Below are 14,518 nucleotides of genomic sequence, written 5' to 3' on the forward strand. Positions count from 1 at the left end.
CATCTGTTCTCGCCTTGCTTTCATCTCTCTCATCTCCTTATCATGCTTAGTTTGGTTAGCAAGAATCTGTTGTAATAAAGCTTCTGTAGTGAAACTTTGTTCTTGCTGTTTTGGTGGAGGTGCAGGATTCATGTTTCTCTGTTGAAAATTAGGCAATGGTTGCCTATTTTGCTGATATGGAATTCCTTGTTGCTGTTGTGGCTGAAAATTCTGATTTGGGACTTGATTTTGCTGATTTCCCCATGAAAAATTGGGATGATTCCTCCAAGTTGGATTATAAGTTTGAGAGTAAGGATTCCCCATTTGTTTGTTTCCATAATTACCAACATATGCAGCTTGCTCTCCATAATCTACTCCACAGCTAGTAGTTCCTTCTGCATAAGCAACTTGTTGTGAACTTCCAGATGATGATGATGAACTAACCAACATACTTAAATCTTCCATCTTCTTAGCCAAAAAATTTGTAAGTGCATCAAACTTTGCATTAATCATGTTGAATGGATCAAGGTCATACATTCCAGCAGCTTGCCTCTTTTGAGTTGGAGCTGGTCCTCTTGGACTACTCTAAAGATGAGTGTTCTTTGCAATTTTCTCCAATAGCTCATAAGCTTCATCTTCATGCTTCATAATAAAATCTCCTCCTGTTTAAGCATCAATAATTCCTCTAATTGCAGGAGTAACATTGGTGTAAAAATTCTGGTTTATCATCCATTTCGGAATGGCATGATGTGGGCATTGTCTCTCTAATTCCTTCCATCTCATCCATGATTCATAAAGAGTTTCATCTTCTCTTGGTCTGAAAGCTGTTATTTGATTCCTCAATTCTTGAGTTTTTCTAGGTGGAAAATATTGTGCAAGAAATGCATCAGTGAGTTGCTCCCAATTTGTAATGGAGTTGTGAGGTAAAGAATCAAGCCAATCAAATGCTCTATCTTTCAAAGAGAATGGGAATAGCTTCAATCTTACTGCATCATCAGATACTCCAGGTTGTTTTTGCATATCACAAATCATAGCAAACTTCTTTAGATGTGTGTGTGGATTTTCAGAAGGATGTTCCCCGAATTGGGAATTTTGAATCATTTGAAGAACTCCAAAATCCATCTTGTAACTATTTGCATCAATTCTTGGTCTTGCTATGCTCTCTCTCAAATCATCAAAATGAGGAAAAGCATGATCCATCATACTTCCCCTAGGCACATTAGCATTTACAACTTCTTCACCTTGGGCTACATTTTCATTGTTTCAATCATTTCCAGCATTACCACCAATTCTAATTCTTTCATCAGCCATGTCTGCTTCTAATTCAGTTTCTCTCAATGCTTCTTTTCTTCTTCTTGTTTCTTTCTTGTTGGCTCTATAAAATTTCTCAATTTCAGGATTAAACAATGAGGATGTGTTACTTGTGCTTCTAGCTCTTCTCATAAAAGATTAAGAGTACCTAAAAAGAACAAACAAACACAAAATGAAAAGATAACAAAGATAAAACTATAAACAACTAAAATAATCAAGAATTCAATCTTAAACAAACAACTCCCTGGCAACGGCGCCAAAAACTTGATGTGGCCCAACCGCAAGTGCACGGGTCATACAAGTAATATAGAAAAGATATCGTTCCCACGAGGAGTTGTGTTAATGATTGAATTTTTTATATAAAAAGTTGACCAATTTAAACTATTTTTGAAATTAAAGCAATAAATTGATGGATATTGAAGTACGAATTCTATATGTGTAAAATTAATGACCTATTCAACAATGTAATGATTAAACTAAATTTGCATCAAATTTAAACAAGCAAATTGAAATATGGCAAGATTTAAAATGGCAAGCAATTGAATTCAATTAGAAATTAACAATGATAAAAAGGCGATTTTGGAGTTCGGGAGTTCATATTCAAGCTATTTTGGAATTTTAAATTGGTTATCCAATCTTGTGAAACTTATAGGTTTTAAGGAGATTAATTCTTAAATCCTTTGAATACCCTTTCGAGTGGGACAAAGAGTGCCTTAATCAATCTAATCCTACTTTTGTGGAGTTAGAGTTAATCAAGACCCATTAAGTTCCTTAATTAATATATAAATCCTCTTAATCCTTAGTCTATTTCTAGATCTAAGTTAATTAAGTCTAATTTCTTGATTATCTATCACAAGGCCTTTTCCTTTCGGTGCCTCAACCATGGATTAAGAACATCACTTAATGGGATCCTATACTAAGCATGTCATTGAGCACACAAGAAATGAATAAAACTCATTAAGACCACAAAATATGGATTACCCAATCAAAATTCATAAAATATCTCAAATATTACATCCCAACTCCAGAATCTAATGAAAACTACTCACTATCCATAATATTTACAAGATATTCTGAGTTAATATGGAAATAAAGCTTTAATCTAAGCTAAGAAACAAGAAACCCAACACTAGAAAGGTAGGAAATATGCAAGAAAAGAAGGAAAATTCCAAATCTAGCTGGGAATCGTGGAAGTGACATTTTTGACTCTTCAGCGGCTGCCCCCTTTCTTTTCCTTTTTTCTCTCCTTTCCTCTTGGTTTCTAAAATGGGTTAAGGGTCTATTTATAACTTTTTTCTGATAAGGAGCCCTAAAATGGTGTGTTTGAGGTGTGATTTTCTGAGGGAATCTTCTGCCAGCTCATTATGAAGTCTTTGTGGGACTGCATAACCTTATGCAGTTTTTGGCTGGTTTCTGGCTCTCTGTGCGAAACTGCATGAGCAAGGTGCAAGACTGCATAAGTTATGCACAATTCTATGATGTTGCATAAGGGAGGCACGAATCTGCATAAGTTATCGGCAACTTATGCAGATTTTGGCAGGTGCTTGGGACAGTTTCTTCTCCTTATGCAGAACTGCATAACTTATGCGGCAAGTTATGCACAATTTGGCCAATGCATACTTCAACTTTGAAACTTGTTTTTGACATCTTTGGCTGTAGAAATCACTCCTCAATGGCAAAATTTCTTTTTAGTCCCTCAAAAGCACCATTTTTCCTATAAAACAAAGTAAAAATTACAAATTAATCCAAAATTGGCAATTATGAAAAACTAACTAAATAACTAATGAAATTAGCTAAAAGTGACTAATAATCAAATAAAATGGCTATGAAATTAAACCTAAATGACTATGCAAAATGTATGCATCACATATGCTTCGGCTATTGGAAGTTTAATGTATGCAATATTGTGTACTAGGCCGGATATCGCATATGCTATTAGTTTGACTATCAGGTATCAATCCAATCCAGGTTTGGAACACTGGATAGCTGTCAAGAATATCCTTAAGTACTTGAGAAGAACTAAGGATTTATTCTTGATTTATGGAGGTGGAGACTTATAATTGGATGGTTATACTGATTTTGACTTCCAATCAGATATCGATGATAGAAAGTCTACCTCTAGATATGTGTTCATTTGTAATAGAGGTGCAGTCAGTTGGAAGAGTTCCAAACAGAGCACGACTGCAGATTCCACTACAGAGGTTGAGTATATTGCTGCATCAGATGCTGCAAAGGAAGCTGTTTGGATAAAGAAGTTCGTGACAGAACTTACAGCAGTTCCTTCCATTGAGTCAGCAGTTCCACTACACTGTGACAACAATGGAGCAGTCATACAGGCTAAGGAACTAAGGTCTCACCCAAAATCCAAACACATACAAAGGCACTACCACATTATCAGAGATATAGTTGGGCAAGGCGATATAGCCATGCAGAAAAATAATATCAGCTGAAAAACTAGCTGATCCATTCACTAAGCCTTTGTCACTAGCTCAGTTAGACCGACATCTTGAGAAGATGGGTCTAAGATATTGTAATGAATGGCTCTAGTGCTAGTGGGAGATTGTTAGTAGTATGCCCTAGAGTATATCGTTTAGTATGTATCTTGTACATATTTTATTAATAAAAGGCATTTCCACTTTTCCGTTTACATAATATATTTATGTGTAATAGAAAAAGTCCATTGATATTTTGTTAGAAATATTATTCTTAAGTTGTTAAGAATATGAGTGACAATATTTCTAGCACAAAGTATCATAAATAGGTTCACAATCGAGGATACTTCATAATAAGGACATGACTTATCTAGAAAGATTGTATTCATGTTTGTTCCCAAGTTATTTATATGAGATATAAATAAGATGGAATGGTGAGTCTCATGCCATTTAACAAACATGATAGGCACTTATACATGATAAGTAGGCCGAACCAGTGACACTTATGACAAGCACATGGAGTTTACTCTTGTCAATGTTTTATCATAAATCATATCAGTGCATATAATCTTTAGACCTGAGATAGCACAGTTATCTTGTATATAGGTAGTTTGAGTTTGATACTGCTTTCATACTTGTACTGTGTATGGGTATATGGGCATGTGTTGGCTCCTACTAGTTGTATATGGAGGTAGGTGTTGATCAAGATGGAATCTATTCCTCTAAGTAAATAGAGATAAAATCCTATGTTCATTTAATTGTTCTTGATGTTTCAAGTTCCTGGCCAGGACAGATAGATTTATTCAGAAAAGAGTTTCTGATGAGAAAATCTTTTTAATCAAGAACTGGAATTAAAAGAGAACATAATATTCATAGCAAATGGAGTTTGACATAAACCGTGACTCCAGCTTGAGTTGGGATTTTGTAACAGAGAGATTCTAGTGCATGGTAACATATGATTATAGGTTCATTTAACGTAAACCTTATTACTAATTGGGTGTACATGGCATGCTATGCTAGGTGTTAACCATAGTCTATGAGGTGCATAAAATGATTTAGAGAAATCATTTATGGTAAGAAAAAGTTCTAATGATATTAAGAGTTGATATCATATCTCATTGTCAATTAGTGATGAGCCTAGTAAGTCACACACATACACAAGTTATCACCTAATTAAATATGATTTAATTAATTAATTAAAGAGTTTAATTGATTAATTAAATAGGTTTGGTTTGTAATTAGATTGCAAAGTCCCTAGCATGACTGGAAACCAAATCTAGATTATTGAATGTGTAGTATAAATTAAATTTATATTTAAAGTGTTTAAATATAAATTTAATTAATGAGAAATTAATTAATAGAGATTAATTAATTAATTTATATTTGATACAAATTAATTAGAAGAAGAGAAATAATTATTTTGGGTTGATAACTCAAAATTAAGACACAGGGGCATTTTGGTCATTTCGCAGTGTGACACGTAGCACCATGAGATGGTGACACATGGCATAACACATAAGCTTGCCAAATATTTTTTAATCATGTAAGATGATTAAAATCAAGATTAAATATAGGTTTGACACTTGGCACAATGTGATTGTGTCACTTAAACCTAGAGCTAATCAAAGGGTGACATGTGGCAAGGGTTTAATGTGTTAACCTAGCTATATAAGTGTTGTTATGAAAAAAAAAAGCAACTAGCAGCCACTCCTCTCCTTTGTCACGCCATTTTGAGGCTTTCCATCTATTCTTCTTCATCTCTCATCAATTCAAAGAGATTAGCCATCAATCTCTTGAATTAAGAACACTAGAAATTGTTTATAGTGTCCTGTTTACATCTCTAATCTCTTAAAAGGTAGAACTTAAATTTTTAATTAATAGAAAAAACTTTAGAAGCTGTTTAAGGGCTGCCATAGGTGTTCTTGGTGTGGACAAGCTAGAGGAACAACATTTAGTGTCCTGAAGACAAATCTCAAAGGCGCAGACACGCTGCAGTGCATCAAGAGGTTAGTGTAATCGTTCTTGATTTAATCTAGGGTTCTAAAATTAATCTGATTAATTTTAAAATCTTAAATGGCAAAAACAGATCCAAAAACATATTAAAAGAGTTTTAATATGTTGTTTATCATTGAATCAAATAGATAAAAATAAATCTTGCATGATGCATGTGACCCTAGGTGAAAATTTTTGAATTCAATGGTATAAACTTGTGTTTTTCACGCTTCCGTTCCTTCAAAATATCCATCTAGAATCTGGCTCATCATATAACATTCATCCACAATATTGAATCTACTTTTCATTCATAATTAATCTAATAAAAATTAAAGATTATACAAACTAGCATTCTTTTAAATAATTTAACCATAATCATTATGATCAAAGAAATTCTAATAAGTATTATTATATATTCTTTGCCTTATTGTTATATTTCCTTATATATATATATATAGAGAGAGAGAGAGAGACACACACACACACACACACAATTTAAAATTTGTTCATATAACTAGCCTTATTGTGGGTTTCTAATTCATTCCCTCAGTGAGCTAGTTTTGAGAAAGATCGAGGTGCATTTAGGTGACAAAGATGGAAGGACTACAGTCTCCATTGCTTATGGCAATAAAAGATTATTCAGGATCTAGCACAATAGCTCGTGAATTAGCTACTGTTATAAATAGCTTGTATGTTAGATAGTATAGAGAGAAAGAATTCCTATATTGTTAAAATATAAGAAAGTGAAGGAATGACAAGAGTGAAATATGTATAGAATTGTATATATATAATTTAATATATATTATTATATTATGGCACTTAGCACGTATATGTATGAAATAAAATAATTATTATATTGTAATTTTCATAAATAAATTACGAACAGATGTGTTTATTAACAAGTAGATGTGTCTGTTAATAAACAGACATGTCAATTCTATACAAAAAGTCATAACTATTTGTATAGGTGTCTGTTAATAAACAGATATGTCTATACAAACAGTCATAACTATTTGTATAGGTATCTTTTAAAAAGACATGTCTATTCTATACAAACAGTCACAACTATTTGTATAGGTGTCTTTTAATAAACAGACATGTCTATTACACAAACAGTTGTATCTATTAGAGATAAACAGATGTGTCTATCTAGAAAAGGTGCCATGACTTTTCATTCTTTATAAATATAGATGGGTTTTTCAATCCATATATATACTACTTCTACTTCTTCTTCTTTTCTTCTAGTCTCTCTAAATTCAGTTCATATAAAGAATTCTTAAGGGAAATCTTCAGGAGTTGCTGTCTGCAGATTTCAGGCTTTGTTGTATCCTGGAGGTATATTGCTATAACCTTGCAACAATCTAGTGGGGACAATTAATACCTTAAAGATAGTGATTCATCACGCCTTAAAGCCTATTCTATACCCACTGCCTCAATAATTTTAAGATATTAATCGCAATGGAGTCTAAGGCTGTTTTCGTGATGAATCAAGAGGTCGTGAAACTTGATTGTTTCAAGGAACAAATTATGTTCACTGAAAAGGTGAAAGCAGATCCGAAAAAAAAGATGAATTGCCATGCAGAGGTCATATTCTCAATAACTCATCAGATAGGCTATAAGATTTGTTTACTTCTGTCAAGCCTCCAAAGGAAATTTGGAATTCATTAGAATTCGAATACAATAAAAAAAAAGTATGGATAAATTTCTCATTATGAAATATTTTGAACTCTAAATACTTGATAATATGCCTGTTATGGATAAGTCCATGAGTTGCATATCTTTGTTTCAAAGTTTAAGGATTTAAAAGTGGTAGTTCCTAAATCATTGCAATTAGGAGGAATAATAGCACATCATACTTCTAGTTTGAATGATTATAGGAAGAAATTACTGTATGCCACATACGACTTTTCTCTTAAACAGATTCAGAAATACTTACACATTAAAAAGTTTTTTATTTGATAATTTGTTTTATGTTGATTACATGCTTATAATTAGAAGAAATATAAGGTTATATTATAATGCTAAAGCTCATGGTGAATGTGTTAAAGAAGATAATAAGATTTATGTGCATAAGTCGAAAAACACTTTTTATATGCATAAATCCTAATTCATATTGATTGTGTCTATCACTAACTAGGTAGGGATATTGTTAAAAATATTAGTGATAGGAAATTTTATCTTATTTCAAAAGAGTTATGTCTGTTCATTAAAAGATATCAAAATGAACTATTTATTACCGATAATTATATCTATTGTAAAAGGTATAAGTGAACAAATATAATTTTTCTAAGAGATACAAAGTGAATGGTTGTATCTGTTCTAAAAGGTATAAGTGAATTGTTGTACATGTTCTAAGAGATATAAGTGAACAGATGTAATTATTATAAAATATACAAAATGAACAGTTGTATCTGTTGCAAAAGGTATAAGTGAACATATGTAATTGTTCTAAGAGATACAAAGTGAACGATTGTATCTGTTGTAAAAGGTATAAGAGAATATATGTAATTGTTATAAGAGATATGAAGTGAACTGTTGTATCTATTCTAAAAGGTGTAAGTGAACATATATAATTATTCTAATTGATACAAAGTGAACTATTGTATATGTTTAAAGAGATGCAAATGCTTTATAAATAACAGTTTAGAACAAAAATCTATTAACTTTTCTTTTTTGTCTCTTTTTTTCATTTTTACCTACAATCAATATTATTATTCTTTAATTTATTCTTGGGAGAATTTTAAAATTGCTGTCTAAAATTATATTTTGGTTATTATCCTTGAGGGATCTGCCTTAAACTACCTAGCTGTAACATAGTGGGGGTTTTACTCTTTATCAATTTCATTATATTGAGGGAAGCAAATACTCCATATGATATTTATTGCAAATTGACTAAAAATTTTGATAGAATAATTGCTCAAATTGAGTGTGCCATTGTTATTGGTAGCTTAATGTATGCTATGCATTGCACTACTCTTGATATTGCTTTTACAGTATGTAAATTGTCAAGATATACTAATAATCCCAGTGTGGAATATTAAAAAAAAAATTTCAAGGGTTTTTGGATATTTAAAAAAAAAGAATTATAAACTATAGATTATTCTGCGATAAATTTCTAATTGTGCTAAAACCATATAAAGAGTTGTATCCATACAAAGAGTTGTGTCTCTTGGCCAAAAGATGTAACTAAATAAAAGATGCAATTCTTCTTAATAGTTACATGTATGAAGAGATGAATTTATTGGCCAAAAAGGTTGATACATTTTGAGTAGTAAATATAAGAGCCTTACTAGTCATTTGTAAGAAGTGACAAAATGACAAATGAGTATGCATTTGTGTGTGTGTGCAAGTTTAGCTTGGTCCTTTATTTTTGGATGCTCTCATTTTAAACAAGTTATGGAGTAATTTATTTCTAAAAATAAGGTACATATCTCGACTGTGAATTATTTATGTAGTTCATGTTATAAACATGTGATTATATGGTTGACTAGTGAAATAAATATGGTGGAGATCCTAGGATTATACAAATGCCAATTGGATAAGTAGTATTAAGGATAATAAGTCAACATTTGGTTGGGTGTCCACTTTAAGTAGAGGTTCTGTTTCTTGGGCATCAAAGAAATAAACTTGTATAACTCATTCTACGGTGGAATCTAAATTTATAATTTTGGCAAATGTTAGTAAAGAAACAGAATGGCTGAGAAACTTTGTTATCGGATATTAAGTTGTGATCACAACCTGTGCCATCTATTTCTTTATATTGTGATAGTCAAATCATGATGGTTAAAGCTTATAGTAAAATATACAATTGAAAGTATATACATATAAGTTTAAGACATGAAAATGTAAGACAATTAGTCTCTAATGGTATTATTACCATGTTTATGTTAAATCCTATAATAATCTAGTAAATCCTTTAATAAAAGGGCTCTCGAGAGTTATAATCATAAGTACATGTGCTGATTAGGATTTAAAATATTCCATTAAATTTACTAATGATGGGAACCCTACTTTATAGTATTATTACTAAATAAAGTTTAAAGGGTAACAACAAGTCATTAGTAAATATTGTAATTAAAGTACTTAATATACTATGTTAATGGAATGAGGATGAGTATTTATACTCTTAATGAAGTTTAAAATTATTACAAAAGAAACTTCACCTATATAAACATAGGAAGTGGTGCCACTTCAACAAAAGTGAGAATAACTTTTGTAAATGTTCATGAAAATAGGAGGTAGCACAAGGCCATATTCGTGCTAAAATTTTGGTAAACTTTTTGAGTCGAACTAATTGATTCATGTGTGTAGTATTTCCGGTTCTATTTAATAGGAATCTAGGTTTAAGCTAAGGCCACCATGATTTCTTTAGAACTTTGAAATACTTACACTAAGGAAAAGTTTAAATCGAAAGATACTTTTCATTATTCATGAAACAATGGGATCCAACAATACAAGCTAAGTGGGGGATTGTTATAAATAGCTTGTATGTTAGACAGTATAGAGAGAAAGAATTCCTATATTGTTAAAATATAAGAAAATGAAGGAATGACAAGAGTGAAATATGTATAGAATTATATATATATAATTTAATATATATTATTCTATTATAGCACTTGGCATGTATATATGTGAAATAAAATAATTATCATATTGTAATTTTCGTAAATAAATTACGAACAGATGTGTTTATTAACAAGTAGATGTATCTATTAATAGACAGACATGTTAATTCTATACAAACAGTTACAACTGTTTGTATAGGTGTCTGTTAATAAACAGACATGTCTATTCTATATAAAAAGTCATAACTATTTGTATAGGTGTCTGTTAATAAATAGATATGTCTATACAAACAGTTATAACTATTTGTATATGTATCTTTTAGAAAGACATGTCTATTCTATACAAACAGTCATAACTGTTTGTATAGGTGTCTTTTAATAAACATACATGTCTATTACACAAACAGTTTATCTATTAGAGATAAACAGATGTGTCTATCTAGAAAATGTGCCATGACTTTTCATTCTTTATAAATATGGATGGGTTTTTCAATCCAGATATATACTACTTCTACTTCTTCTTCTTTTTTTCTAGTCTCTCTAAATTCAGTTCATATAAAGAGTTCTTAAGGGAAATCTTCAGGAGTTGCTAATTGCAGATTTCAGGCTTTGTTGTATCCTGGAGGTATATTGCCATAACCTTGCAGCAATCTAGTGGGGGTAATTAATACCTTAAAGATAGTGATTCATCACGCCTCAAAGCCTATTATACACCCACTGTTTCAATAGCTACTTCCCTTAAATGCCCTTTTATCGAACAAAATGATGTCTCTCTAGACTTTCAAACGTCAACAAAAACCTAACTCCCAGATGAACTTGAACACATACATTTTAAAACTATTTGCCAACTCGCTTCAACCCAACTCAGCTTGAAGATCAAAGTTGTCATCAATGTTGTGCTTTTTGATACTGATCATCTTGATAAACTATCGCAATGTATTTTGCGGTCGCCCGGATGGACACTCACCGAAGTGGGAAAAGGTGAGGAGTCGCCGTTTTAATTTTGAGGGAAATTAAAGAAAACCATTCATGAAAATAAATTAAAATGAAACCACTTCGAAAATAGAGATCCGAGGTTCGGGGTCCGTATACGGACGGGGAAGGTGTTAGGCACCCCGCCTCGTCCCTCTTTGACGGTAAGCAGATTTAACATTATGCTCTTTATAAATTGAAATTGATAGTTAGGGGAGTTAGGATAAAGATGTTAATCCCTTTGGTAAGAAGGGATATTTAATTTTTCACTGTTTAGGGTTATCCCAAATACATAAGTACAGGAGATGACCCTTAGTGAGTTGGTGTTGTACAGCGTTTTTTGGTTTAAGGGATTACTTTGCGTATCGTATTGTTTGAATTCAAGAGAGTCCGAGTGTAAATCTCCCCCGGTCTCTGGGGGTGAACTGTTTAAAGTTTGGGTAAGGGATCTCGGATAAGAATTCTCCTCCGATCTCCACATTTATTAAAATTTTGGTTGAAAATCGGATAAGAACTCTCCTCCGACCTCTTTAAATAATTATTAAAAATTTTGAATGAAGACCGGATAAGAACTCTCCTCCGATCGCTTTTAATATTTATAATTATGATTGGGAATCGGATAAGAACTCTCCTCCGATCTCTTTTATTATTTATAATTTTGATTGAGAATCGGATAAAAACTCTCCTCCGATCTCTTTTAAATGTTTATTGAAATTTTTGATTGAGAATCGGATAAGAACTCTCCTCCGATCTCTTTTAATATATAATTCTAGAGTTTTTAATAAAGGATCTCGGATAAGAACTCTCCTCCGATCTCCCATTTTGTTTTTTGTTTGGATAAGGATTGGGTAGGAACTCTCCCCTGACCTCTTGGGATTTAAGTACGATCGTATATCGCAAGGTCCTTAGATTAAGGGTTCTGGCATCCGAAGATGCTGAGAACCCGAATAAGGCTTCTTTTAACTCATTGGTATCTTATAACGAGGTAGGGGATACCAGACTGAATTTCTACTGATCTCCTATGTGATCGCCTTACGCGTACCTTTCGGAAGGCAATATTCGATCTCTTTTGTTTTGCTAGTCTGAGATTCGGTTTCAATCCGACCCTCACCATACCTAGTCATCTTTTAAGCAAGCCTAATAGTTGGACTTCATAATTTTTCTCAGATTTATTATCCAAACTTTTATTATCTTAAAGAAGCTCTTGTGTTAAGATACAGCTACCAACATTTTATCAAACTACTTATACATTACTCGTGACCAAAACACCTATATTAGAAGTTAATAAAAGGCTAAAAATAAATGACGTAGACTGATGAACAAAAAGGTAAACTCAAGAGGATAACTACCCTCGTGGAACTTTTTAGCACGACATAAACTTGATGAAAATTACGAGCATGAAAACAAAGGAAAATGATAAAGCTTGACAAAGCAACGGTTCAGGCGCTCACCTGTAGGGAGTTGAATCTATTGAACTAACTATAGAGTCACAAAATATAGTAAAACTGCGCGCTGATAGCCTGGGGACTAATGTTCGCCTTGAAATGAAGAGTGCCAAGTTAAAATGCAGTCAAACAGATATGACAACAACTGGGTGTGAATGAGGTTGAGCTTGGAAAATGAAAGTGGAAATAAAGATAATGAAGACAGAACTGAAACTAAGAGAGGGTATCGCAGAGTAGTGAACGAACTGAAAATAAAGAATTTCAGTATTCAATACCCCTTCAAAGAAAATACTTTAGAAAACTGGTTTCTGAAGTTTTTTCTATTTTTGAAAGCTTAAAAATAGCAGAGTTGCAATACTGAATCAATTTTCAGAGCCTTTCCACTATAATCACCACTCTTTTTGTCGTTCTCCTTCTCTACGGTTTTCATACAGGTATTTATAGGGAACGGGTGCTCCCAATGAAAGGTCAGGATTTTCCTTGAGGGAGATGGAAGGTTTGGATTTTAAAGGACATGATCTGATGCTTGAGAATTGAAGAGAATCAAAATGAATGGCTGAGATTTTATTCAGAATATTTGTCCTTTCTCTTTTCTAATCTAACGGTTCAAAATCCTCTTATTAAGGGAGATCTAAGGGCCGGGAATAAAAGGCGTCGGTCTTGCCGTCTTCTCTTTGATCCAAGGGCTCTGGGCTCGTCCTTACAAGTAGGATCAACGGTGGGGATCAGGATGTACAGGACTGTCATGACATACTCTGGCACCTGTCAGCAATGTGGGCGATTCTGCAAATGAGGCGTGAGGTGAAGATTTGATCTCATCTGCGACGCTTTAACTACCTCGGCTCTGATTATGATGACAGTTATTGGAGGTTGTCTTATTTTCTCTTCGCTATCTGATCTCCCGTCCCCTCCGATCCTCTTCCGATCTCTCATGCCGGGCTCCTCTCCCGATCTCTCATGCCGGGCTCCTCTCCCGATCTCTCCCATTCCAGAATCTTCTCCTCTACCCTGGCTGATTCAGTCAAAGCATTTATTCCTTCGGTTACCGAGGCATCCACTTCGATTTCTGCTAGTAATAAATGCTCAGACCCCCCCTATATATATATGCCCTATCGGGACATTTCTTCCATATTTCATTTCTCCTCCTCCCATTTCTCTCTTCTGCTGCTCTAATTTCTCCAGCAACATTCTGGCCATGGTGACTGCTTTTGATCTTTTTTCGACTATTCTTTTTATTCCTGGATTGAAAATTTTCGATCCCGACGATCGGAGAACCATGATAACCCCATCTGATGACAGTGAGAGAACCGGACTAATTTACCGACCTGGATTGAGGACATCGATCGTGTCGATCTCGGTGACTGCCCTTTGAAGTTTATTTGGCTCCTCACCACATCAGGCGTCCCGACTGCAGCTCGATTCTGGTCGATGACAGTGGAGATGACTCTTCAACCTCATGAGCGTCATAGTCACCCCATCTGAGCTGTACATCTATCCGCTGTCTATGGCTGGCTTTCCGATCAGACACATCTTTTGATTCAGCCACGAGACTAGGCTTTGACATAGGTCTTTATTAGATAGGATGTTCCGCCGATATCTAAAGATCGCCCCTATGATGTAATCTGACCTTTAATGTAATCCGCCGATCTCTAAAGATCGCCCCTATGATGTAATCTGACCTTTAATGTAATCCGATCTCTTGAGATCGCCGAAATGATGTAATCTGACCTGTTGGAAATGTAATCCGATCTCTTGAGATCGCCGAAATGATGTAATCTGACCTTTTAAAAATGAAAATTTATTTTGACAATTATCATTTTAT

At 33.4% G+C, this 14,518-nt stretch overlaps 1 non-coding gene across 1 annotated transcript; it reads left to right on the forward strand.

Moving 5' to 3' along the window:
• Positions 1-718: 718 nt before the first annotated feature.
• LOC131169586 (small nucleolar RNA R71) lies at positions 719-825 on the forward strand. Its single transcript, XR_009140497.1, has one exon. It is a non-coding gene; the product is annotated as a small nucleolar RNA R71 (small nucleolar RNA).
• The last annotated feature ends 13,693 nt before the right edge of the window (positions 826-14,518 follow it).

Source organism: Hevea brasiliensis, chromosome 1 (genome assembly GCF_030052815.1).
Source record: "Hevea brasiliensis isolate MT/VB/25A 57/8 chromosome 1, ASM3005281v1, whole genome shotgun sequence".
Classification (NCBI taxonomy): Eukaryota; Viridiplantae; Streptophyta; class Magnoliopsida; order Malpighiales; family Euphorbiaceae; genus Hevea; species Hevea brasiliensis.